This window comes from Diadema antillarum, unplaced genomic scaffold (assembly GCF_040938485.1).
Source record: "Diadema antillarum isolate AM-2024a unplaced genomic scaffold, OU_Dant_1.0 scf00000128, whole genome shotgun sequence".
NCBI lineage: Eukaryota > Metazoa > Echinodermata > Echinoidea > Diadematoida > Diadematidae > Diadema > Diadema antillarum.
Genome location: NW_027271017.1, coordinates 414,486 through 439,514, shown reverse-complemented (window position 1 = coordinate 439,514; position 25,029 = coordinate 414,486).

The following is a 25,029-nucleotide window of genomic DNA, read 5'->3' as shown; positions in this document are numbered from 1 at the left end:
ACATTTCAGACATCTGATCACAGTGAAAAAAATGGGAAATTTCGATTGCATATGAGCTGTGCGTGCGTATATGCGCGCGCGCGTACGCGTCCGTCCGATTTTTTCATTTTTTCAAAAAATGCTCTAAATGGTCTGAAACGTGTGCAAAAAAATTTTGGGCTTGATTGGAGCATACAAATATTTCAACGCGCGCGTACGCGCACGTTTTAAGAGAAAATATAAATTTTGACAATATGAATAGAATTCGCTTGACTTGAAATATATGTGACGTAAATTTCATTTAAAAATTCCATCCCATTAATGAGATATGATTGAGAATGTGTTTTCATATAATGACGTCATAGTGACGTCACGGTCAACTGATCACAATGATTTTACTTGATCTGTCGTCTTTGGGACACGATACATACATGGTATAAGTTTGAACTTGATAGGCATAGCACTTTCTGAGCTAACCTCTGCACAACTTTTGAGGAGAAATAAAGAAAGAAACAAAGAAAGAAGAATAAAGAATCAGTACAGATACAGAAGGTGATCCGAGAGGATACTCGGATCACCTAACTAGAGATTGTAATTTGTCATCACTGACAAATTAAGGTGATCCGATTTTTTTTTAGTCAATGATTCGAGTCCTGATACTGCAAAGTCTCAGCTACAACATACTAAAATCTGAGAGAAATTCACTGAAGCATAAGTAAGATAGTGCTCGATAAAGAGAGTCATGTCAATTTTCACATCTAAAAAATTCCCTCCCTTAGAGATAACACGTCATAGCGAACATAGAAAAAGAAGTACATATGACCTTTGACCCCACTTTGCACAGACAAGATGGCATCTGAGCAAAAAGTGGTTATTTTATGAAATAATCCCTGTAACATGGTCTTTACGTGTGCAAAATATGGGAAAGATAGGACCTGTATTCACCAAGATACAGGATGAAACATCTATGACCTTTGACCCTAATTTACATACCCAAGATGGCGACTGATCAAGTACTTGTTATTTTATGAAATAATGTTCGTGACATGAACTAAACATATTCAAAATATGGTGGTGATAGGGTATGTTTTTCTTGATTTATTGCACATAAAGTTGCAAAAAGAAAGAAATATTTCAATACATCGAAGATAAACCTTAATTTCAACCAAGTTTTTTCACGTGATCCCGACAATGTATGAAAAAACAGAGGGCACACTCACGATAGCCCTACGTCTCAGGTATAACATATTAAAATCTGAGAGAAATTCACCGAAGCATAAGTGAGCTAGTGCTCGATAAAGATAGTCATGTCAATTTTCATTTGCATAAAAATTGCACTCCCATAGAGATTACACGTAAACTGGTCAAATTTGACAAGGTTACCTTCAATCCATTTTTTCGAGGTAATGTCGTCATCGAATCAAAATTGTGTAATGACATAAATGAAAGAGCATTCCATAACCTACAACATATTGAAATTTGGGTGAAAATTGGGAAAGGATAAGTGAGATACGCTCGAGTAAACTTGAAATTTGATGACGTCATTTTGAAAATCTACTTTTTTTACTTTATTAAGAAATTTGATATCTTTTAATCATTTTGTTAGCTTTGCCAGCCCATGAAATGACATGTACAACTAATCAGCTTTCAGAATATGTAAAGAAAATGGGGGATCACCGTCCATCCTGACGAGTAAAATCCGATTTAAAATTGGCGGTTTTTTGGCATAGTTGCACTGTATATCGCCATTGACGCGCGCGCGGAATTTCAACTTTGACGGGCCCGCATGACGTCATATTGAGTTGGATTGATTTGAAACTTGGTAGAAATATTCCTTGACATTTCAGATATCCGATCTGAGTGAAAAAACGGGAAATTTCTATTGCATATTAGCTGTGCGTGCGTATATGCGCGCACGCGTACGCGTCCGTCCGATTTTTTCAATTTTTCAAAAAATGCTCCAAATGGTCTGAAACGTGTCCAAAAAAATTTTGAGCTCGATTGGAGCATACAAATATTTGAACGCGCGCGTACGCGCACGTTTGAAGAGTACAGATGAATTTTGAGAACATGAGTAGAATTAACTTGATTCGAACTATATGTGAGGTAAATTTCATAGAAAAATTCCATTCCATTAATGAGATATGAATGAGAATGTGTTTTCATATAATGACGTCATAGTGACGTCACTTTCGACTGATCACTATGATTTTATTAGATCTGTCGTCTTTGGGACATGATACATATATGGTATAATTTTGACATTGATAGGATGAGGACTTTCTGAGCTAACCTCTACACAACATTTGAGGAGAAAGAACTTTTTTGTGACAACGGGAAGTTTAACACTAGAGATTGTAATTTGTCATCACTGACAAATTAAGGTGATCCGATTTTTTTTTAGTCAATGATTCGAGTCCTGATACTGCAAAGTCTCAGCTACAACATACTAAAATCTGAGAGAAATTCACTGAAGCATAAGTAAGATAGTGCTCGATAAAGAGAGTCATGTCAATTTTCACATCTAAAAAATTCCCTCCCTTAGAGATAACACGTCATAGCGAACATAGAAAAAGAAGTACATATGACCTTTGACCCCACTTTGCACAGACAAGATGGCATCTGAGCAAAAAGTGGTTATTTTATGAAATAATCCCTGTAACATGGTCTTTACGTGTGCAAAATATGGGAAAGATAGGTCATGTATTCACCAAGATACAGGATGAAACATCTATGACCTTTGACCCTAATTTACATACCCAAGATGGCGACTGATCAAGTACTTGTTATTTTATGAAATAATGTTCGTGACATGAACTAAACATATTCAAAATATGGTGGTGATAGGGTATGTTTTTCTTGATTTATTGCACATAAAGTTGCAAAAAGAAAGAAATATTTCAATACATCGAAGATAAACTTTAATTTCAACCAAGTTTTTTCACGTGATCCCGACAACGTATGAAAAAACAGAGGGCACATTCACGATAGCCCTACGTCTCAGGTACAACATATTAAAATCTTAGAGAAATTCACCGAAGCATAAGTGAGCTAGTGCTCGATAAAGATAGTCATGTCAATTTTCATTTGCATAAAAATTGCACTCCCATAGAGATTACACGTAAACTGGTCAAATTTGACAAGGTTACCTTCAATCCATTTTTTCGAGGTAATGTCGTCATCAAATCAAAATTGTGTTATCACATAAATGAAAGAGCATTCCATAACCTACAACATATTGAAATTTGGGTGAAAATTGGGAAAGGATAAGTGAGATACGCTCGAGTAAACTTGAAATTTGATGACGTCATTTTGAAAATCTACTTTTTTTACTTTATTAAGAAATTTGATATCTTTTAATCATTTTGTTAGCTTTGCCAGCCCATGAAATGACATGTACAACTAATCAGCTTTCAGAATATGTAAAGAAAATGGGGGATCACCGTCCATCCTGACGAGTAAAATCCGATTTGAAATTGGCGGTTTTTTGGCATAGTTGCACTGTATATCGCCATTGACGCGCGCGCGGAATTTCAACTTTGACGGGCCCGCATGACGTCATATTGAGTTGGATTGATTTGAAACTTGGTAGAAATATTCCTTGACATTTCAGATATCCGATCTGAGTGAAAAAACGGGAAATTTCTATTGCATATTAGCTGTGCGTGCGTATATGCGCGCGCGCGTACGCGTCCGTCCGATTTTTTCAATTTTTCAAAAAATGCTCGAAATGGTCTGAAACGTGTCCAAAAAAATTTTGAGCTCGATTGGAGCATACAAATATTTGAACGCGCGCGTACGCGCACGTTTGAAGAGTACAGATGAATTTTGAGAACATGAGTAGAATTAACTTGATTCGAACTATATGTGAGGTAAATTTCATAGAAAAATTCCATTCCATTAATGAGATATGAATGAGAATGTGTTTTCATATAATGACGTCATAGTGACGTCACTTTCGACTGATCACTATGATTTTATTAGATCTGTCGTCTTTGGGACATGATACATATATGGTATAATTTTGACATTGATAGGATGAGGACTTTCTGAGCTAACCTCTACACAACATTTGAGGAGAAAGAACTTTTTTGTGACAACGGGAAGTTTAACACTAGAGATTGTAATTTGTCATCACTGACAAATTAAGGTGATCCGATTTTTTTTTATCAATGATTCGAGTCCTGATCGCAATAGGCATGACCATACAAGTTTCATCTGTGTTTAGAGACATTGGCCGTGTTATGTTTGCATTGTCATTTAGCAAAGGGAGTCATATCTGCCATGTTTGGTACCAAATTTTGTATACATTATAACGAAGAGACAGCAACAAGAACATATGACCTTTGACCCACCTTTGCACTCCCAAGATTGCATCTGATGAAATAGTGGTTATTTTGTGAAATGATTCTCGCGACATCGTCTATACGTGTGCAAAATGTGGGAAAGATAGGACAGGTATTCACCAAGATAGAAGATGAAACATTAATGACCTTTGAACCTAATTTACATACCCAAGATGTTGTCCGATCTAGTAGTTGTTATTTTATGCAATAATGTACGTGGCATGAACTAAACATGTGCAAAATATGGGGGTGATAGGGCGTGTTTTTCTTGAGTTATTGCAAAGAAAGTTGCAGAAAGAAAGAAATATCTCAATACATAGAAGATAAGCTTTGATTTCAACCAAGTCTTTTATCGTGATCCCGACTTCGTATGAAAAAACGAAGGGCAATTGAACGATAGCGCAAAGTCTCAGCTACAACATATTAAAATCTGGGAGAAATTCACCGAAGGGTAAGTGAGCTAGTGCTCGATAAAGACAATCATGTCAATTTTCACATTTAAAAAAAATTCCCTCCCATAGAGATAACACGTCATAACGGAGATACAAAAAGAAGTACATATGACCTTTGACCTCAATTTGCACAGACAAGATGGCATCTGAGTAAAAAGTAGTTATTTTGTGAAATGATCCTTGTAACATGGTCTTTTCGTGTGCAAAATATGGGAAGAGTAGGACATGTATTCACTAAGATACAGGATGAAACACTTATGACCTTTGACCCTAATTTACATACCCAAGATGGCGTCTGATCAAGTAGTTGTTATTTTATGAAATAATTTACGTGACATGAACTAAACATGTGCAAAATATGAAAGTGATAGAGGCCGTTTTTCTTGAGTTATTGCAAAGAAAGTTGCAGAAAGAAAGAAATATCTTAATACATCGAAGATAAGCTTGAATTTCAACCAAAATTTTTGACATGATCCCGACATCGTATGAAAAAACGAAGGGCACACTTACGGTAGCGTAAAGTCTCAGCTACAATATAGTAAAATCTGGGAGAAATTTACCGAAGGGTAAGTGAGCTAGTGCTCGATAAAGATAATCATGTCAATTTTCATTTCCAGAAAAACTGCACTCCCATAGAGATAACACGTAAACTGGTCAAATTTGACAAGATTACTTTCAATCCATTTATACGAGGTGATACCGTTATCTAATCAAAATTTTGTTATTTTATGTTTGAAAGAACATTAAATAAGCTACAACATACTGAAATCTGGGTGAAAATTGACAAAGGACTAGTGAGATACGCTCGAATAAACTTGAAATTTGATGACGTCATTTTGAAAATTTACTTTTTTTACTTTATTAAGAAATTTGATATCTTTTAATCATTTTGTCAGCATTGCCACCCCATGAAATGACATGTACAACTCATCAGCTTTCAAAATATGTAAAGAAAATGGGGGTCACCGTCCATCCTGACGAGTAAAATCGGATTTAAAATTGGCGGTTTTTTGGCATAGTTGCACTGTATATCGCCATTGACGCGCGCGCGGAATTTCAACTTTTACGGGCCCGTATGACGTCATATTGAGTCGGATTGACTTGAAACTTGGTATAAATATTTCTTGACATTACAGACATCCGATCAAAGTGAAAAAACTGGAAATTTAAATGGCATATGAGCTGTGCGTGCGTATATGCGCGCGCGCGTACGCGTCCGTCCAATTTTTTCAATTTTTCAGAAAATGCTCCAATTGGTCTGAAACGTGTGCAAAAAAATTTTGAGCTCGATTTGAGCATACAAATATTTCAACGCGCGCGTACGCGCACGTTTTAAAGTAGAGATGAATTTTGAGAAAATGACTAGAATGAGCTTGACTTGAAATACATGTGACGTAAATTTCATTGAAAAATTCCATTCCATTAATGAGATATGATTGAGAATGTGTTTTCATATAATGACGTCATAGTGACGTCACGGTCGACTGATCACTTTGATTTTTGTTCGATTGTCGTCTTTTTGACACGATACATAAATGGTATAAGTTTGACATTCATAGACAATGCACTTTCTGAGCTAACCTCTACACAACTTTTGGGGAGAAATAAAGAAAAAAAAGAAAGAATCAGTACAGATACAGAAGGTGATCCGAGAGGATACTCGGATCACCTAACTAGAGATTGTAATTTGTCATCACTGACAAATTAAGGTGATCCGATTTTTTTTTAATCAATGATTCGAGTCCTGATCGCAATAGGCATGACCATACAAGTTTCATCTGTGTTTAGAGACATTGGCCGTGTGATGTTTGCATTCTCATTTAGAAAAGGGAGTCATATCTGCCATCTTTGGTACCAAATTCTGTATACACTGAATAACGAAGATACAGCAATGAATACATATGACCTTTGACCCACCTTTGCACTCCCAAGATTGCATCTGATGAAATAGTGGTTATTTTGTGAAATGATTCTCGCGACATCGTCTATACGTGTGAAAAATATGGGAAAGATAGGACAGGTATTCACTAAGATACAAGATGAAACATTTATGACCTTTGACCCTAATTTACATACCCAAGATGTTGTCCGATCTAGTAGTTGTTATTTTATGAAATAATGTACGAGACATGAACTAAACATGTGCAAAATATGGGGGTGATAGGGCGTGTTTTTCTTGAGTTATTGCAAAGAAAGTTGCAGAAAGAAAGAAATATCTCAATACATAGAAGATAAGCTTTAATTTCAACCAATTTTTTATCGTAATTCCGACATCGTATGAAAAAACGAAGGAAATGAAACGATAGCGCAAAGTCTCAGCTACAATATATTAAAATCTGGGAGAAATTCACCGAAGGGTAAGTGAGCTAGTGCTCGATAAAGACAATCATGTCAATTTTCACATTAAAGAAAATTCCCTCCCATAGAGATAACACGTCATAACGAAGATACAAAAAGAAGTACATATGACCTTTGACCTCAATTTGCACAGACAAGATGGCATCTGAGTAAAAAGTGATTATTTTGTGAAATGATCCTTGTAACATGGTCTTTGCGTGTGCAAAATATGGGAAAGATAAGACATGTATTCACTAAGATACAGGGTGAAACACTTATGACCTTTGACCCTAATTTACATACCCAAGATGGTGTCCGATCAAGTAGCTGTTATTTTATGAAATAATTCACGTGACATGAACTAAACATGTGCAAAATATAGAAGTGATAGAGGCCGTTTTTCTTGAGTTATTGCAAAGAAAGTTGCAGAAAGAAAGAAATATCTCAATACATCGAAGATAAGCCTGAATTTCAACCCAATTTTTTGACGTGATTTTGACATCGTATGAAAAAACAAAGGGCACACTTACGGTAGCGTAAAGTCTCAGCTACAACATATTAAAATCTGGGAGAAATTTACCGAAGCTTAAGTGAGCTAGTGCTCGATAAAGATAGTCATGTCAATTTTCATTTCCAGAAAAACTGCACTCCCATAGAGATAACACGTAAACTGGTCAAATTTGACAAGATTACTTTTAATCCATTTTTACGAGGTGATACCGTTATCCAATCAGAACACTGTAATTTTATGTTTGAATGAACATTAAATAAGCTACATCATACTGAAATCTGGGTGAAAATTGACAAAGGACTAGTGAGATACGCTCGAATGAACTTGAAATTTGATGACGTCATTTTGAAATTTACTTTTTTTACTTTATTAAGAAATTTGATATCTTTTAATCATTTTGTCAGCGTTGCCAACCCATGAAATGACATGTACAACTCATCAGTTTTCAAAATATGTATAGAAAATGGGGGGTCACCGTCCATCCTGACGAGTAAAATCGGATTTAAAATTGGCAGTTTTTTGGCATAGTTGTACTGTATATCGCCATTGACGCGCGCGCGGAATTTCAACTTTGACGGGCCCGTATGACGTCATATTGAGTCGGATTGACTTGAAACTTGGTAGAAATATTCCTTGACATTTCAGGCAGCCGATACGTGTGAAAAAACGGGAAATTTCTATTGCATATAAGCTGTGCGTGCGTATATGCGCGCGCGCGTACGCGTCCGTCCGATTTTTTCAATTTTTCAAAAAATGCTCCAAATGGTCTGAAACGTGTGCAAAAAAAATTTGAGCTCGATTTGAGCATACAAATATTTCAACGCGCGCGTACGCGCACGTACCAAGAGAAAATGTGAATTTTGAGAATATGAGTAGAATGCGCATAACTTGAAATATATGTGACGTAAATTTCATTGAAAAACTTCATTCCATTAATGAGATATGACTGAAAATGTGTTTTCATATAATGACGTCATAGTGACGTCACGGTCGACTGATCACTTTGATTTTAGTTCGATTGCCGTCTTTGGGACACGATACATACATGGTATAAGTTTGAAATTGATAGGCAGAGCACTTTCTGAGCTAACCTCTGCACAACTTTTGGGGAGAAATAAAGAAAGAAGAAGAAGACTAGAGATTGTAATTTGTCATCACTGACAAATTAAGGTGATCCGATTTTTTTTTAGTCAATGATTCGAGTCCTGATACTGCAAAGTCTCAGCTACAACATATTAAAATCTGAGAGAAATTCACTGCAGCATAAGTAAGATAGTGCTCGATAAAGAGAGTCATGTCAATTTTCACATCTAAAAAATTCCCTCCCATAGAGATAACACGTCATAGCGAACATAGAAAAAGAAGTACATATGACCTTTGACCTCAATTTGCACAGACAAGATGGCATCTGAGCAAAAAGTGGTTATTTTATGAAATGATCCCTGTAACATGGTCTTTACGTGTGCAAAATATGGGAAACATAGGACCTGTATTCACCAAGATACAGGATGAAACATCTATGACCTTTGACCCTAATTTACATACCCAAGATGGCGTCTGATCAAGTACTTGTTATTTTATGAAATAATGTTCGTGACATGAACTAAAGATGTGCAAAATATGGTGGTGATAGGGTATGTTTTTCTTGATTTATTGCACATAAAGTTGCAAAAAGAAAGAAATATTTCAATACATCGAAGATAAACTTTAATTTCAACCAAGTTTTTTCACGTGATCCCGACAATGTATGAAAAAACAATGGGCACACTTACGATAGCCCTACGTCTCAGCTACAACATATTAAAATCTTAGAGAAATTCACCGAAGCATAAGTGAGCTAGTGCTCGATAAAGATAGTCATGTCAATTTTCATTTCCATAAAAATTGCACTCCCATAGAGATTACACGTAAACTGGTCGAATTTGACAAGGTTACTTTCAATCCATTTTTTCGAGGTAATGTCGTCATCGAATCAAAATTATGTAATACATAAATGAAAGAGCATTCCATAACCTACAACATATTGAAATTTGGGTGAAAATTGGGAAAGGATAAGTGAGATACGCTCGAGTAAACTTGAAATTTGATGACGTCATTTTGAAAATTTACTTTTTTTTCTTTATTAAGAAATTTGATATCTTTTAATCATTTTGTTAGCTTTGCCAGCCCATGAAATGACATTTACAACTCATCAACTTTCAGAATATGTAAAGAAAATGGGGGGTCACCGTCCATCCTGACGAGTAAAATCCGATTTAAAATTGGCGGTTTTTTAGCATAGTTACACTGTGTATCCTCATTGACGCACGCGCGGAATTTTGAATTTGACGGGCCCGTATGACGTCATATTGAGTCGGATCGACTTGAAACTTGGTAGAAATATTCCTTGACATTTTGGACATCCGATCCGTGTAAAAAAAATTTAAAATTTCTATTTCATATTAGCTGTGCGTGCGAATATGTGCGCGCGCGTACGCGTCCGTCCAATTTTTTCAATTTTTCAAAAAATGCTCCAAATGGTCTGAAACGTGTGCAAAAAAAATTTGAGCTCGATTTGAGCATACAAATATTTCAACGCGCGCGTACGCGCGCGTTTTGAGATAAAAAATGAATTTTCAGAACATGAGTAGAATGCGCATAACTTGAAATATATGTGACGTAAATTTCATTGAAAAATTCCATTCCATTAATGAGATATGATTGAGAATGTGTTTTCATATAATGACGTCATAGTGACGTCACGGTCGACTGATCACTATGATTTTACTTGCGCTGTCGTCTTTGCGACATGATACATATATGGTATAAGTCTGACATTGAGAGGCAATGCACTTTGTGAGCTAACCTCTGCACAACTTTTGAGGAGAAATAAAGAAGAAGAAGAAGAAAAACAAAGAATCCGTACAGATACAGAAGGTGATCCGAGAGGATACTCGGATCACCTAACTAGAGATTGTAATTTGTCATTACTGACAAATTAAGGTGATCCGATTTTTTTTTTTTCATCAATGATTCCAGTCCTGATCGCAATAGGCATGACCATACAGGTTTCGTCTGTTGTTCAAAACGTTGGCCGTGTGATGTTTGAATTCTCGTTTAGAAAAGGGAGTCATATCTGCCATCTTTGGTACCAAATTCCGTATACACTAGATAACGAAGATACAACAAATACATATGACCTTTGACCCACCTTTACACTCGCAAGATGGCATCTGAGGAAAAAGTGGTTATTTTGTGAAATGATTCTTGCGACATCGTCTATACGTGTGCAAAATATGGGAAAGATAGGACAGGTATTCGCCAAGATACAAGATGAAACATTTATGACCTTTGACCCTAATTTACATACCCAAGATGGTGTCCGATCAAGTAGTTGTTATTTTATGAAGTAATGTACGTGACATGAACTAAACATGTGCAGAATATGGGGGTGATAGGGCGTGTTTTTCTTGAGTTATTGCAAAGAAAGTTGCAGAAAGAAATATCTCAATACATAGAAGATAAGCTTTAATTTCAACCAAGTTTTTTATCGTGATCCCGACATCGTATGAAAAAACAAAATCAAATTTAACGATAGCGCAAAGTCTCAGCTACAACATATTAAAATCTGGGAGAAATTCACCGAAGGGTAAGTGAGCTAGTGCTCGATAAAGACAATCATGTCAATATTCACATTTAAAAAAATTCCCTCCCATAGAGATAACACGTCATAACGAAGAAGTACATATGACCTTTGACCTCAATTTGGACAGACAAGATGGCATCTGAGTAAAAAGTGGTTATTTTGTGAAATGATCCTTGTAACATGGTCTTTGTGTTTGCAAAATATGGGAAAGATAGGACATGTATTCACTTAAGATACAGGATGAAACACTTATGACCTTTGACCCTAATTTGCATACCCAAGATGGTGTCCGATCAAGTAGTTGTTATTTTATGAAATAATGTACGTGACATGAACTAAACATGTGCGAAATATAGAAGTGATAGGGCGTGTTTTTCTTGAGTTATTGCAAAGAAAGTTGCAGAAAGAAAGAAATATCTCAATACATCGAAGATAAGCCTGAATTTCAACCAAAATTTTTGACGGGATCCCGACATCGTATGAAAGAACGAAGGGCACACTTACGGTAGCGTAAAGTCTCAGCTACAACATATCAAAATCTGGGAGAAATTCACCGAAGGGTAAGTGAGCTAGTGCTCGATAAAGACAATCATGTCAATTTTCACATTTAAAAAAATTCCCTCCCATAGAGATAACACGTCATAACGAAGAAGTACATATGACCTTTGACCTCAATTTGCACAGACAAGATGGCATCTGAGTAAAAAGTGGTTATTTTGTGAAATGATCCTTATAACATGGTCTTTGTGTTTGCAAAATATGGGAAAGATAGGACATGTATTCACTAAGATACAGGATGAAACACTTATGACCTTTGACCCTAATTTACATACCCAAGATGGTGTCCGATCAAGTAGTTGTTATTTTATGAAGTAATGTACGTGACATGAACTAAACATGTGCAGAATATGGGGGTGATAGGGCGTGTTTTTCTTGAGTTATTGCAAAGAAAGTTGCAGAAAGAAAGAAATATCTCAATACATCGAAGATAAGCCTGAAATTCAACCAAAATTTTTGACGTGATCCCGACATCGTATGAAAAAATGAAGGGCACATTTACGGTAGCGTAAAGTCTCAGCTACAACATATCAAAATCTGGGAGAAATTTACCGAAGGGTAAGTGAGCTAGTGCTCGATAAAGATAGTCATGTCAATTTTCATTTCCAGAAAAACTGCACTCCCATAGAGATAACACGTAAACTGGTCAAATTTGACTAGGTTACTTTCAATCCATTTTTACGAGGTGATACCGTTATCCAATCAAAATTTTGTAATCTTATGTTTGAAAGAACATTGAATAAGCTACAACATACTGAAATCTGGGTGAAAATTGACAAAGGACTAGTGAGATACGCTCGAATGAACTTGAAATTTGATGACGTCATTTTGAAAATTTACTTTTTTACTTTATTAAGAAATTTGCTATCTTTTAATCATTTTGTCAGCATTGCCACCCCATGAAATGACATGTACAACTCATCAGGTTTTAAAATATGTAAAGAAAATGGGGGGTCACCGTCCATCCTGACGTGTAAAATCGAATTTAAAATTAGCAGTTTTTTGGCATAGTTGCACTGTATATCGCCATTGACGCGCGCGCGGAATTTCAACTTTGACGGGCCCGTATGACGTCATATTGAGTCGCATTGATTTGAAACTTGGTATAAATATTCCTTAACATTTCAGACATCCGATCAAAGTGAAAAAACTGGAAATTTCAATTGCACATGAGCTGTGCGTGCGTATATGCGCGCGCGCGTACGCGTCCGTCCGATTTTTTCAATTTTTCAAAAAATGCTCCAAATGGTCTGAAACGTGTGCAAAAAAAATTTGAGCTCGATTTGAGCATACAAATATTTCAACGCGCGCGTACGCGCACATATCAAGAGAAAATGTGAATTTTGAGAATATGAGTAGAATGCGCATAACTTGAAATAAATGTGACGTAAATTTCATTGAAAAACTTCATTCCATTAATGAGATATGATTGAGAATGTGTTTTCATAAAATGACGTCATAGTGACGTCAAGGTCGACTGATCACTTTGATATTAGTTCGATTGCCGTCTTTGGGACACGATACATACATGGTATAAGTTTGAACTTGATAGGCATAGCACTTTCTGAGCTAACCTCTGCACAACTTTTGGGGAGAAATAAAGAAAGAAGAAGAAGAAGAAGAAAGAATCCGTACAGATACAGAAGGTGATCCGAGAGGATACTCGGATCACCTAACTAGAGATTGTAATTTGTCATTACTGACAAATTAAGGTGATCCGATTTTTTTTTTTCATCAATGATTCGAGTCCTGATCGCAATAGGCACGACCATACAGGTTTCGTCTGTTGTTAAAAACGTTGGCCGTGTGATGTTTGAATTCTCGTTTAGAAAAGGGAGTCATATCTGCCATCTTTGGTACCAAATTCCGTATACACTAGATAACGAAGATACAACAACAAATACATATGACCTTTGACCCACCTTTACACTCCCAAGATGGCATCTGAGGAAAAAGTGGTTATTTTGTGAAATGATTCTTGCGACATCGTCTATACGTGTGCAAAATATGGAAAAGATAGGACAGGTATTCGCCAAGATACAAGATGAAACATTTATGACCTTTGACCCTAATTTACATACCCAAGATGTTGTCCGATCAAGTAGTTGTTATTTTATGAAATAATATACGTGACATGAACTAAACATGTGCAGAATATGGGGGTGATAGGGCGTGTTTTTCTTGAGTTATTGCAAAGAAAGTTGCAGAAAGAAAGAAATATCTCAATACATAGAAGATAAGCTTTAATTTCAACCAAGTTTTTTATCGTGACCCCGACATCGTATGAAAAAACAAAATCAAAGCTGACGATAGCGCAAAGTCTCAGCTACAACATATTAAAATCTAGGAGAAATTCACCGAAGGATAAGTGAGCTAGTGCTCGATAAAGACAATCATGTCAATTTTCACATTAAAAAATATTCCCTCCCATAGAGATAACACGTCATTACGAAGATACAAAAAGAAGTACATATGACCTTTGACCTCAATTTGCACAGACAAGATGGCATCTGAGTAAAAAGTGGTTATTTTGTGAAATGATCCTTGTAACATGGTCTTTGCGTTTGCAAAATATGGGAAAGATAGGACATGTATTCACTAAGATACAGGCTGAAACACTTATGACCTTTGACCCTAATTTACATACCCAAGATGGTGTCCGATCAAGTAGTTGTTATTTTATGAAATAATGTACGTGACATGAACTAAACATGTGCAAAATATAGAAGTGATAGGGCGTGTTTTCTTGAGTTATTGCAAAGAAAGTTGCAGAAAGAAAGAAATATCTCAATACATCGAAGATAAGCCTGAATTTCAACCAAAATTTTTGACGTGATCCCGACATCGTATGAAAAAACGAAGGGCACACTCACGGTAGCGTAAAGTCTCAGCTACAACATATCAAAATCTGGGAGAAATTTACCGAAGGGTAAGTGAGCTAGTGCTCGATAAAGATAGTCATGTCAATTTTCATTTCCACAAAAACTGCACTCCCATAGAGATAACACGTAAACTGGTCAAATTTGACAAGGTTACTTTCAATCCATTTTTACGAGGTGATACCGTTATCCAATCAAAATTTTGTAATTTTATGTTTGAAAGAACATTAAATAATCTACAATATACTGAAATCTGGGTGAAAATTGACAAAGGACTAGTGAGATACGCTCGAATGAACTTGATATTTGATGACGTCATTTTGAAAATTTACTTGTTTTACTTTATTAAGAAATTTGCTATCTTTTGATCATTTTGTCAGCATTGCCACCCCATGAAATGACATGTACAACTCATCAGGTTTTAAAATATGTAAAGAAAATGGGGGGTCACCGTCCATCCTGACGAGTAAAATCGAATTTAAAATTAGCAGTTTTTTGGCATAGTTGCACTGTATATCGCCATTGACGCGCGCGCGGAATTTCAACTTTGACGGGCCCGTATGACGTCATATTGAGTCGCATTGATTTGAAACTTGGTATAAATATTCCTTGACATTTCAGACAGCCGATAAGTGTGAAAAAACGGGAAATTTCTATTGCATATGAGCTGTGCGTGCGTATATGTGCGCGCGCGTACGCGTCCGTTCAATTTTTTCAATTTTTCAAAAAATGCTCCAAATGACCTGAAACGTGTGCAAAAAAAATTTGAGCTCGATTGGAGCATGTCAACATTTTAACGCGCGCGTACGCGCACGGTTTGAGTGTAAACTGAAATGTGAGAAAATGTGTAGAATACGCTTGATTTGAACTATATGTGACGTAAATTTCATGGAAAAATTCCTTTCCATTAATGAGATATTAATGAAAATGTGTTTTCATATAATGACGTCATAGTGACGTCACGGTCCATTGATCACAATGATTTTACAAAATCTGTCGTCTTTGTGACATGATACATATATGGTATAATTTTCAAATTGATAGGCAGAGGGCTTTCTGAGTTAATCTCTGCACAACTTTTGTCCAGAAATAAAGAATCAGTACAGATACAATAGGTGATCCGAAGGATACTCGGATCACCTAACTAGAGATTGTAATTTGTCATCACTGACAAATTAAGGTGATCCGATTTTTTTTTAGTCAATGATTCGAGTCCTGATACTGCAAAGTCTCAGCTACAACATATTAAAATCTGAGAGAAATTCACTGCAGCATAAGTAAGATAGTGCTCGATAAAGAGAGTCATGTCAATTTTCACATCTAAAAAATTCCCTCCCATAGAGATAACACGTCATAGCGAACATAGAAAAAGAAGTACATATGACCTTTGACCTCAATTTGCACAGACAAGATGGCATCTGAGCAAAAAGTGGTTATTTTATGAAATGATCCCTGTAACATGGTTTTTACGTGTGCAAAATATGGGAAAGATAGGACCTGTATTCACCAAGATACAGGATGAAACATCTATGACCTTTGACCCTAATTTACATACCCAAGATGGCGTCTGATCAAGTACTTGTTATTTTATGAAATAATGTTCGTGACATGAAATAAAGATGTGCAAAATATGGTGGTGATAGGGTATGTTTTTCTTGATTTATTGCACATAAAGTTGCAAAAAGAAAGAAATATTTCAATACATCGAAGATAAACTTTAATTTCAACCAAGTTTTTTCACGTGATCCCGACAATGTATGAAAAAACAATGGGCACACTTACGATAGCCCTACGTCTCAGCTACAACATATTAAAATCTTAGAGAAATTCACCGAAGCATAAGTGAGCTAGTGCTCGATAAAGATAGTCATGTCAATTTTCATTTCCATAAAAATTGCACTCCCATAGAGATTACACGTAAACTGGTCGAATTTGACAAGGTTACTTTCAATCCATTTTTTCGAGGTAATGTCGTCATCGAATCAAAATTATGTAATTACATAAATGAAAGAGCATTCCATAACCTACAACATATTGAAATTTGGGTGAAAATTGGGAAAGGATAAGTGAGATACGCTCGAGTAAATTTGAAATTTGATGACGTCATTTTGAAAATTTACTTTTTTTTCTTTATTAAGAAATTTGATATCTTTTAATCATTTTGTTAGCTTTGACAGCCCATGAAATGACATTTACAACTCATCAACTTTCAGAATATGTAAAGAAAATGGGGGGTCACCGTCCATCCTGACGAGTAAAATCCGATTTAAAATTGGCGGTTTTTTAGCATAGTTGCACTGTGTATCCTCATTGACGCACGCGCGGAATTTTGAATTTGACGGGCCCGTATGACGTCATATTGAGTCGGATCGACTTGAAACTTGGTAGAAATATTCCTTGACATTTTGGACATCCGATCCGTGTAAAAAAATTGAAAATTTCTATTTCATATTAGCTGTGCGTGCGAATATGTGCGCGCGCGTACGCGTCCGTCCAATTTTTTCAATTTTTCAAAAAATGCTCCAAATGGTCTGAAACGTGTGCAAAAAAAATTTGAGCTCGATTTGAGCATACAAATATTTCAACGCGCGCGTACGCGCGCGTTTTGAGATAAAAAATGAATTTTCAGAACATGAGTAGAATGCGCATAACTTGAAATATATGTGACGTAAATTTCATTGAAAAATTCCATTCCATTAATGAGATATGATTGAGAATGTGTTTTCATATAATGACGTCATAGTGACGTCACGGTCGACTGATCACTATGATTTGACTTGCGCTGTCGTCTTTGCGACATGATACATATATGGTATAAGTCTGACATTGAGAGGCAATGCACTTTGTGAGCTAACCTCTGCACAACTTTTGAGGAGAAATAAAGAAGAAGAAGAAGAACTAGAGATTGTAATTTGTCATTACTGACAAATTAAGGTGATCCGATTTTTTTTTCATCAATGATTCGAGACCTGATCGCAATAGGCATGACCATACAGGTTTCGTCTGTTGTTAAAAACGTTGGCCGTGTGATGTTTGAATTCTCGTTTAGAAAAGGGAGTCATATCTGCCATCTTTGGTACCAAATTCCGTATACACTAGATAACGAAGATACAACAACAAATACATACGACCTTTGACCCACCTTTACACTCCCAAGATGGCATCTGAGGAAAAAGTGGTTATTTTGTGAAATGATTCTTGCGACATCGTCTATACGTGTGCAAAATATGGGAAAGATAGGACAGGTATTCGCCAAGATACAAGATGAAACATTTATGACCTTTGACCCTAATTTACATACCCAAGATGTTGTCCGATCAAGTAGTTGTTATTTTATGAAATAATGTACGTGACATGAACTAAACATGTGCAGAATATGGGGGTGATAGGGCGTGTTTTTCTTGAGTTATTGCAAAGAAAGTTGCAGAAAGAAAGAAATATCTCAATACATAGAAGATAAGCTTTAATTTCAACCAAGTTTTTTATCGTGATCCCGACATCCTATGAAATAACAAAATGAAATAGCGCAAAGTCTCAGCTACAACATATTAAAATCTGGGAGAAATTTACCGAAGGGTATGTGAGCTAGTGCTCGATAAAGACAATCATGTCAATTTTCACATTTAAAAAAATTCCCTCCCATAGAGATAACACGTCATAACGAAGAAACAAAAAGAAGTACATATGACCTTTGACCTCAATTTGCACAGACAAGATGGCATCTGAGTAAAAAGTGGTTATTTTGTGAAATGATCCTTGTAACATGGTCTTTGCGTTTGCAAAATATGGGAAAGATAAGACATGTATTCACTAAGATATAGGATGAAACACTTATGACCTTTGACCCTAATTTACATACCCAAGATGGTGTCCGATCAAGTAGTTGTTATTTTATGAAATAATGTACGTGACATGAACTAAACATGTGCAAAATATAGAAGTGATAGGGCGTGTTTTTCTTGAGTTATTGCAAAGAAAGTTGCAGAAAGAAAGAAATATCTCAATACATCGAAGATAAGCCTGAATTTCAACCAAAATTTTTGACGTGATCCCGACATCGTATGAAAAAACGAAGGGCACACTTACGGTAGCGTAAAGTCTCAGCTACAACATATCGAAATCTGGGAGAAATTTACCGAAGGGTAAGTGAGCTAGTGCTCGATAAAGATAGTCATGTCAATTTTCATTTCCAGAAAAACTGCACTCCCATAGAGATAACACGTAAACTGGTCAAATTTAACAAGGTTACTTTCAATCCATTTTTACGAGGTGATACCGTTATTCAATCAAAATGTTGTAATTTTATGTTTGAAAGAACATTAAATAAGCTACAACATACTGAAATCTGGGTGAAAATTGACAAAGGACTAGTGAGATACGCTCAAATAAACTTGAAATTTGATGACGTCATTTTGAAAATTTACTTTTTTTACTTTATTAAGAAATTTGCTATCTTTTAATCATTTTGTCAGCATTGCCACCCCATGAAATGACATGTACAACTCATCAGGTTTTAAAATATGTAAAGAAAATGGGGGGTCACCGTCCATCCTGACGAGTAAAATCGAATTTAAAATTAGCAGTTTTTTGGCATAGTTGCACTGTATATCGCCATTGACGCGCGCGCAGAATTTCAACTTTGACGGGCCCGTATGACGTCATATTGGGTCGCATTGATTTGAAACTTGGTATAAATATTCCTTAACATTTCAGACATCCGATCAAAGTGAAAAAACTGGAAATTTCAATTGCACATGAGCTGTGCGTGCGTTTATGCGCGCGCGCGTACGCGTCCGTCCGATTTTTTCAATTTTTCAAAAAATGCTCTAAATGGTCTGAAACGTGTGCAAAAAAATTTTGAGCTCGATTGGAGCATACAAATATTTCAACGCGCGCGTACGCGCACGTTTTAAGAGAAAATATGAATTTTGAGAACATGAGTAGAATGCGCATAATTTGAAATATATGTGACGTAAATTTCATTGAAAAATTTCATTCCATTAATGAGATATGATTGAGAATGTGTTTTCATATAATGACGTCATAGTGACGTCACGGTCGACTGATCACAATGATACATTAGATTTTTCGTCTTTGGGACATGATGCATACATGGTATAATTTTGAAATTGATAGGCAGCGGACTTTCTGAGCTAACCTCTGCACAACTTTTGCGGAGAAATAAAGAAACAAAGAAGAAGAAAGAATCCGTACAGATACAGAAGGTGATCCGAAGGATACTCGGATCACCTAAAAACAAAGAATCCGTACAGATACAGAAGGTGATCCGAGAGGATACTCGGATCACCTAACTAGACTTGGAATTTGTCAACACTGACAAATTAGGTGATCCGATCTATTCGGAAATCAATGATTTACGTCCTGATCCCAATAGGCATGACCATAAATGTTTCATCTGCGTTTAGGGGACATTGGCCGTGTGATGTTTGGATTCTCATTTAGAAAAGGGAGTAAGACCTGCCATCTTTGGTACCGAATTCCGTATACACTAACGAAGATACAGAATGAAGTATATTTGACCTTTGACCCCACTTTGCACAGACAAGATGGCATCTGAGCAAAATTTGGTTATTTTTTGAAATGATTCTTATAACATGGTCTTTGCGTGTGCAAAATATGGGAAAGATAGGACATGTATTCACCAAGATACAGGATTAAACATTTATGACCTTTGACCCTAATTTACATACCCAAGATGGTGTCTGATCAAGTAGCTGTTATTTTATGAAATAATGTACGTAACACAAACTAAACATGTGCAAAATATGGGGGTGATAGAGGCTGTTTTTCTTGAGTTATTGCAAAGAAAGTTGCAGAAAGAAAGAAATATCTCAATACATCGTAGATAAGCTTTAATTTCAACCAAGTTTTTTAACATGATCCCGACATTGTATGAAAGAACTAAGGGTACATGACGATAGCCCAAAGTCTCAGCTACAACCTATTAAAATCTGGGAGAAATTTACCGAAGGGTAAGTGAGCTAGTGCTCGATACAGACAGTCATGTCAATTTTCATTTCCAGATAAACTCCACTCCAATAGAGATAACACGTAAATTGGTCAAATTTGACAAGGTTACTTTCAATCCATTTTTACGAGGTAATGACGTCACCCAATCAAAATTATGATTGAACAAAACAGAAAGAGCAAATAATAAGCTACAACATATTAAAATCTGGGAGAAATTCACCGAAGGGTAAGTAAGCTAGTGCTCGATAAAGACAATCGTGTCAATTTTCACATCTAGAAAAATTCCCTCCCATATAGATAACACGTCATAACGAAGATACAGAAAAAAAGTACATATGACCTTTGACCCCACTTTGCACAGACAAGATGGCATCTGAGCAAAAAGTGATCATTTTGTGAAATGATTCTTGTAACATGGCCTTTGCGTGTGCAAAATATGGTAAAGATAAGACATGTATTCACCAAGATACAGGATTAAACATATATGAACTTTGACCCTAATTTACATACCCAAGATGGTGCCCGATCAAGTAGCTGTTATTTTATGAAATAATGTACGTGACACGAACTAAACATGTGCAAAATATGGGGGTGATAGAGGCTGTTTTTCTTGAGTTATTGCAAAGAAAGTTGCAGAAAGAAAGAAATATCTCAATACATCGTAGATAAGCTTTAATTTCAACCAAGTTTTTTAACATGATCCCGACATTGTATGAAAGAACTAAGGGTACATGACGATAGCCCAAAGTCTCAGCTACAACCTATTAAAATCTGGGAGAAATTTACCGAAGGGTAAGTGAGCTAGTGCTCGATACAGACAGTCATGTCAATTTTCATTTCCAGATAAACTCCACTCCAATAGAGATAACACGTAAATTGGTCAAATTTGACAAGGTTACTTTCAATCCATTTTTACGAGGTAATGACGTCACCCAATCAAAATTATGATTGAACAAAACAGAAAGAGCAAATAATAAGCTACAACATATTAAAATCTGGGAGAAATTCACCAAAGGGTAAGCTAGTGCTCGATAAAGACAATCGTGTCAATTTTCACATCTAGAAAAATTCCCTCCCATATAGATAACACGTCATAACGAAGATACAGAAAAAAAGTACATATGACCTTTGACCCCACTTTGCACAGACAAGATGGCATCTGAGCAAAAAGTGATCATTTTGTGAAATGATTCTTGTAACATGGCCTTTGCGTGTGCAAAATATGGTAAAGATAAGACATGTATTCACCAAGATACAGGATTAAACATATATGAACTTTGACCCTAATTTACATACCCAAGATGGTGCCCGATCAAGTAGCTGTTATTTTATGAAATAATGTACGTGACACGAACTAAACATGTGCAAAATATGGGGGTGATAGAGGCTGTTTTTCTTGAGTTATTGCAAAGAAAGTTGCAGAAAGAAAGAAATATCTCAATACATCGTAGATAAGCTTTAATTTCAACCAAGTTTTTTAACATGATCCCGACATTGTATGAAAGAACTAAGGGTACATGACGATAGCCCAAAGTCTCAGCTACAACCTATTAAAATCTGGGAGAAATTTACCGAAGGGTAAGTGAGCTAGTGCTCGATACAGACAGTCATGTCAATTTTCATTTCCAGATAAACTCCACTCCAATAGAGATAACACGTAAATTGGTCAAATTTGACAAGGTTACTTTCAATCCATTTTTACGAGGTAATGACGTCACCCAATCAAAATTATGATTGAACAAAACAGAAAGAGCAAATAATAAGCTACAACATATTAAAATCTGGGAGAAATTCACCAAAGGGTAAGCTAGTGCTCGATAAAGACAATCGTGTCAATTTTCACATCTAGAAAAATTCCCTCCCATATAGATAACACGTCATAACGAAGATACAGAAAAAAAGTACATATGACCTTTGACCCCACTTTGCACAGACAAGATGGCATCTGAGCAAAAAGTGATCATTTTGTGAAATGATTCTTGTAACATGGCCTTTGCGTGTGCAAAATATGGTAAAGATAAGACATGTATTCACCAAGATACAGGATTAAACATATATGAACTTTGACCCTAATTTACATACCCAAGATGGTGCCCGATCAAGTAGCTGTTATTTTATGAAATAATGTACGTGACACGAACTAAACATGTGCAAAATATGGGGGTGATAGAGGCTGTTTTTCTTGAGTTATTGCAAAGAAAGTTGCAATAAGAAAGAAATATCTCAATACATCGAAGATAAGTTTTAATTTCAACCAAGTTTTTCGACGTAATGCTGACATTGTATGAAAAAATGAAGGGCACATAACGATAGCCCAAAGTCTCAGCTACAACATATTTAAATCTGGGAGAAATTCACCGAAGCATAAGTGAGCTAGTGCTCGATAAAGATAGTCATGTCAATTTTCATTTCCAGAAAAACTGCACTCCCATAGACATAACACGTAAACTGGTCAAATTTAACAATGTTACTTTTAATCCCCTTTTACGAGGTGATGCCGTCATCCAATCAAAACGTTGTTATTATATGACTGAAAGACCATTTATTAGGCTACAACATATTGAAATTTGGACGAAATCAACAAAAGATTAAGTGAGATATGCCTGAGTGAACTTGAAATTTGATGACGTCATTTTGAAAATTTACTTTTTTTACTTTATTAAGAAATTTGATACCTTTTAATCATTTTTTCAGCATCGCCAACCCATGAAATGACATGTACAACTCATCAGCTTTCAGAATATGTAAAGAAAATGGGGGGTCACCGTCCATCCTGACGAGTAAAATCGGATTTAAAATTGGCAGTTTTTTGGTATTGTTGCACTGTATATCGCCATTGACGCGCGCGCGGAATTTCAACTTTGACGGGCCCGTATGACGTCATTTTGAGTCGGATTGACTTGAAACTTGGTAGAAATATTTCTTGACATTTTAGACATCCGATCAAAGTGAAAAAACGGGAAATTTCTATTGCATATGAGCTGTGCGTGCGTATATGCGCGCGCGCGTACGCGTCCGTCCGATTTTTTCAATTTTTCAAAAAATGCTCCAAATGGTCTGAAACGTGTGCAAAAAAATTTTGAGCTCGATTTGAGCATACAAATATTTCAACGCGCGCGTACGCGCACGTTTTAACAATGCGATGAATTTTGAAAATATGAGTAGAATTCCCTTGAAGTGAAATTAATGTGACGTAAATTTTATTGAAAAATTCCATTCCATTAATGAGATATGATTGAAAATGTGTTTTCATATAATGACGTCATAGTGACGTCACGGTCGACTGATCACTACGATTTTACTTGACCCGTCGTTTTTGGGACATGATACATATATGGTATAATTTTGACATTGATAGGAAGTGGACTTTCTGAGCTAACCTCTGCACAACTTTTGTCCAGAAATAAAGAAGAAGAACTAGAGATTGTAATTTGTCATCACTGACAAATTAAGGTGATCCGATTTTTTTTTATCTATGATTCGAGTCCTGATCGCAATAGGCATGACCATACAAGTTTCATCTCTGTTTAGAGACATTGGCCGTGTGATGTTTGCATTCTCATTTAGCAAAGGGAGTTATATCTGCCATGTTAGGTACAAAATTCTGTATACACTATAACGAAAAAACAGCAACAAGTACATATGACCTTTGACCCACCTTTGCACTCCCAAGATTGCATCTGATGAAATAGTGGTTATTTTGTGAAATGATTCTCGCGACATCGTCTATACGTGTGAAAAATATGGGAAAGATAGGACAGGTATTCACTAAGATACAAGATGAAACATTTATGACCTTTGACCCTAATTTACATACCCAAGATGTTGTCCGATCTAGTAGTTGTTATTTTATGAAATAATGTACGAGACATGAACTAAACATGTGCAAAATATGGGGGTGATAGGGCGTGTTTTTCTTGAGTTATTGCAAAGAAAGTTGCAGAATGAAAGAAATATCTCAATACATAGAAGATAAGCTTTAATTTCAACCAAGTTTTTTATCGTAATCCCGACATTGTATGAAAAAACGAAGGTAACAAAACGATAGCGCAAAGTCTCAGCTACAACATATTAAAATCTGGGAGAAATTCACCGAAGGGTAAGTGAGCTAGTGCTCGATAAAGACAATCATGTCAATTTTCACATTAAAAAAAAATCCCTCCCTTAGAGATAACACGTCATAACGAAGATACAAAAAGAAGTACATATGACCTTTGACCTCAATTTGCACACCCAAGATGGCATCTGAGTAAAAAGTAGTTATTTTGTGAAATGATTCTTGTAACATAGTCTTTGCGTGTGCAAAATATGGGAAAGATAGGACATGTATTCACTAAGATACAGGGTGAAA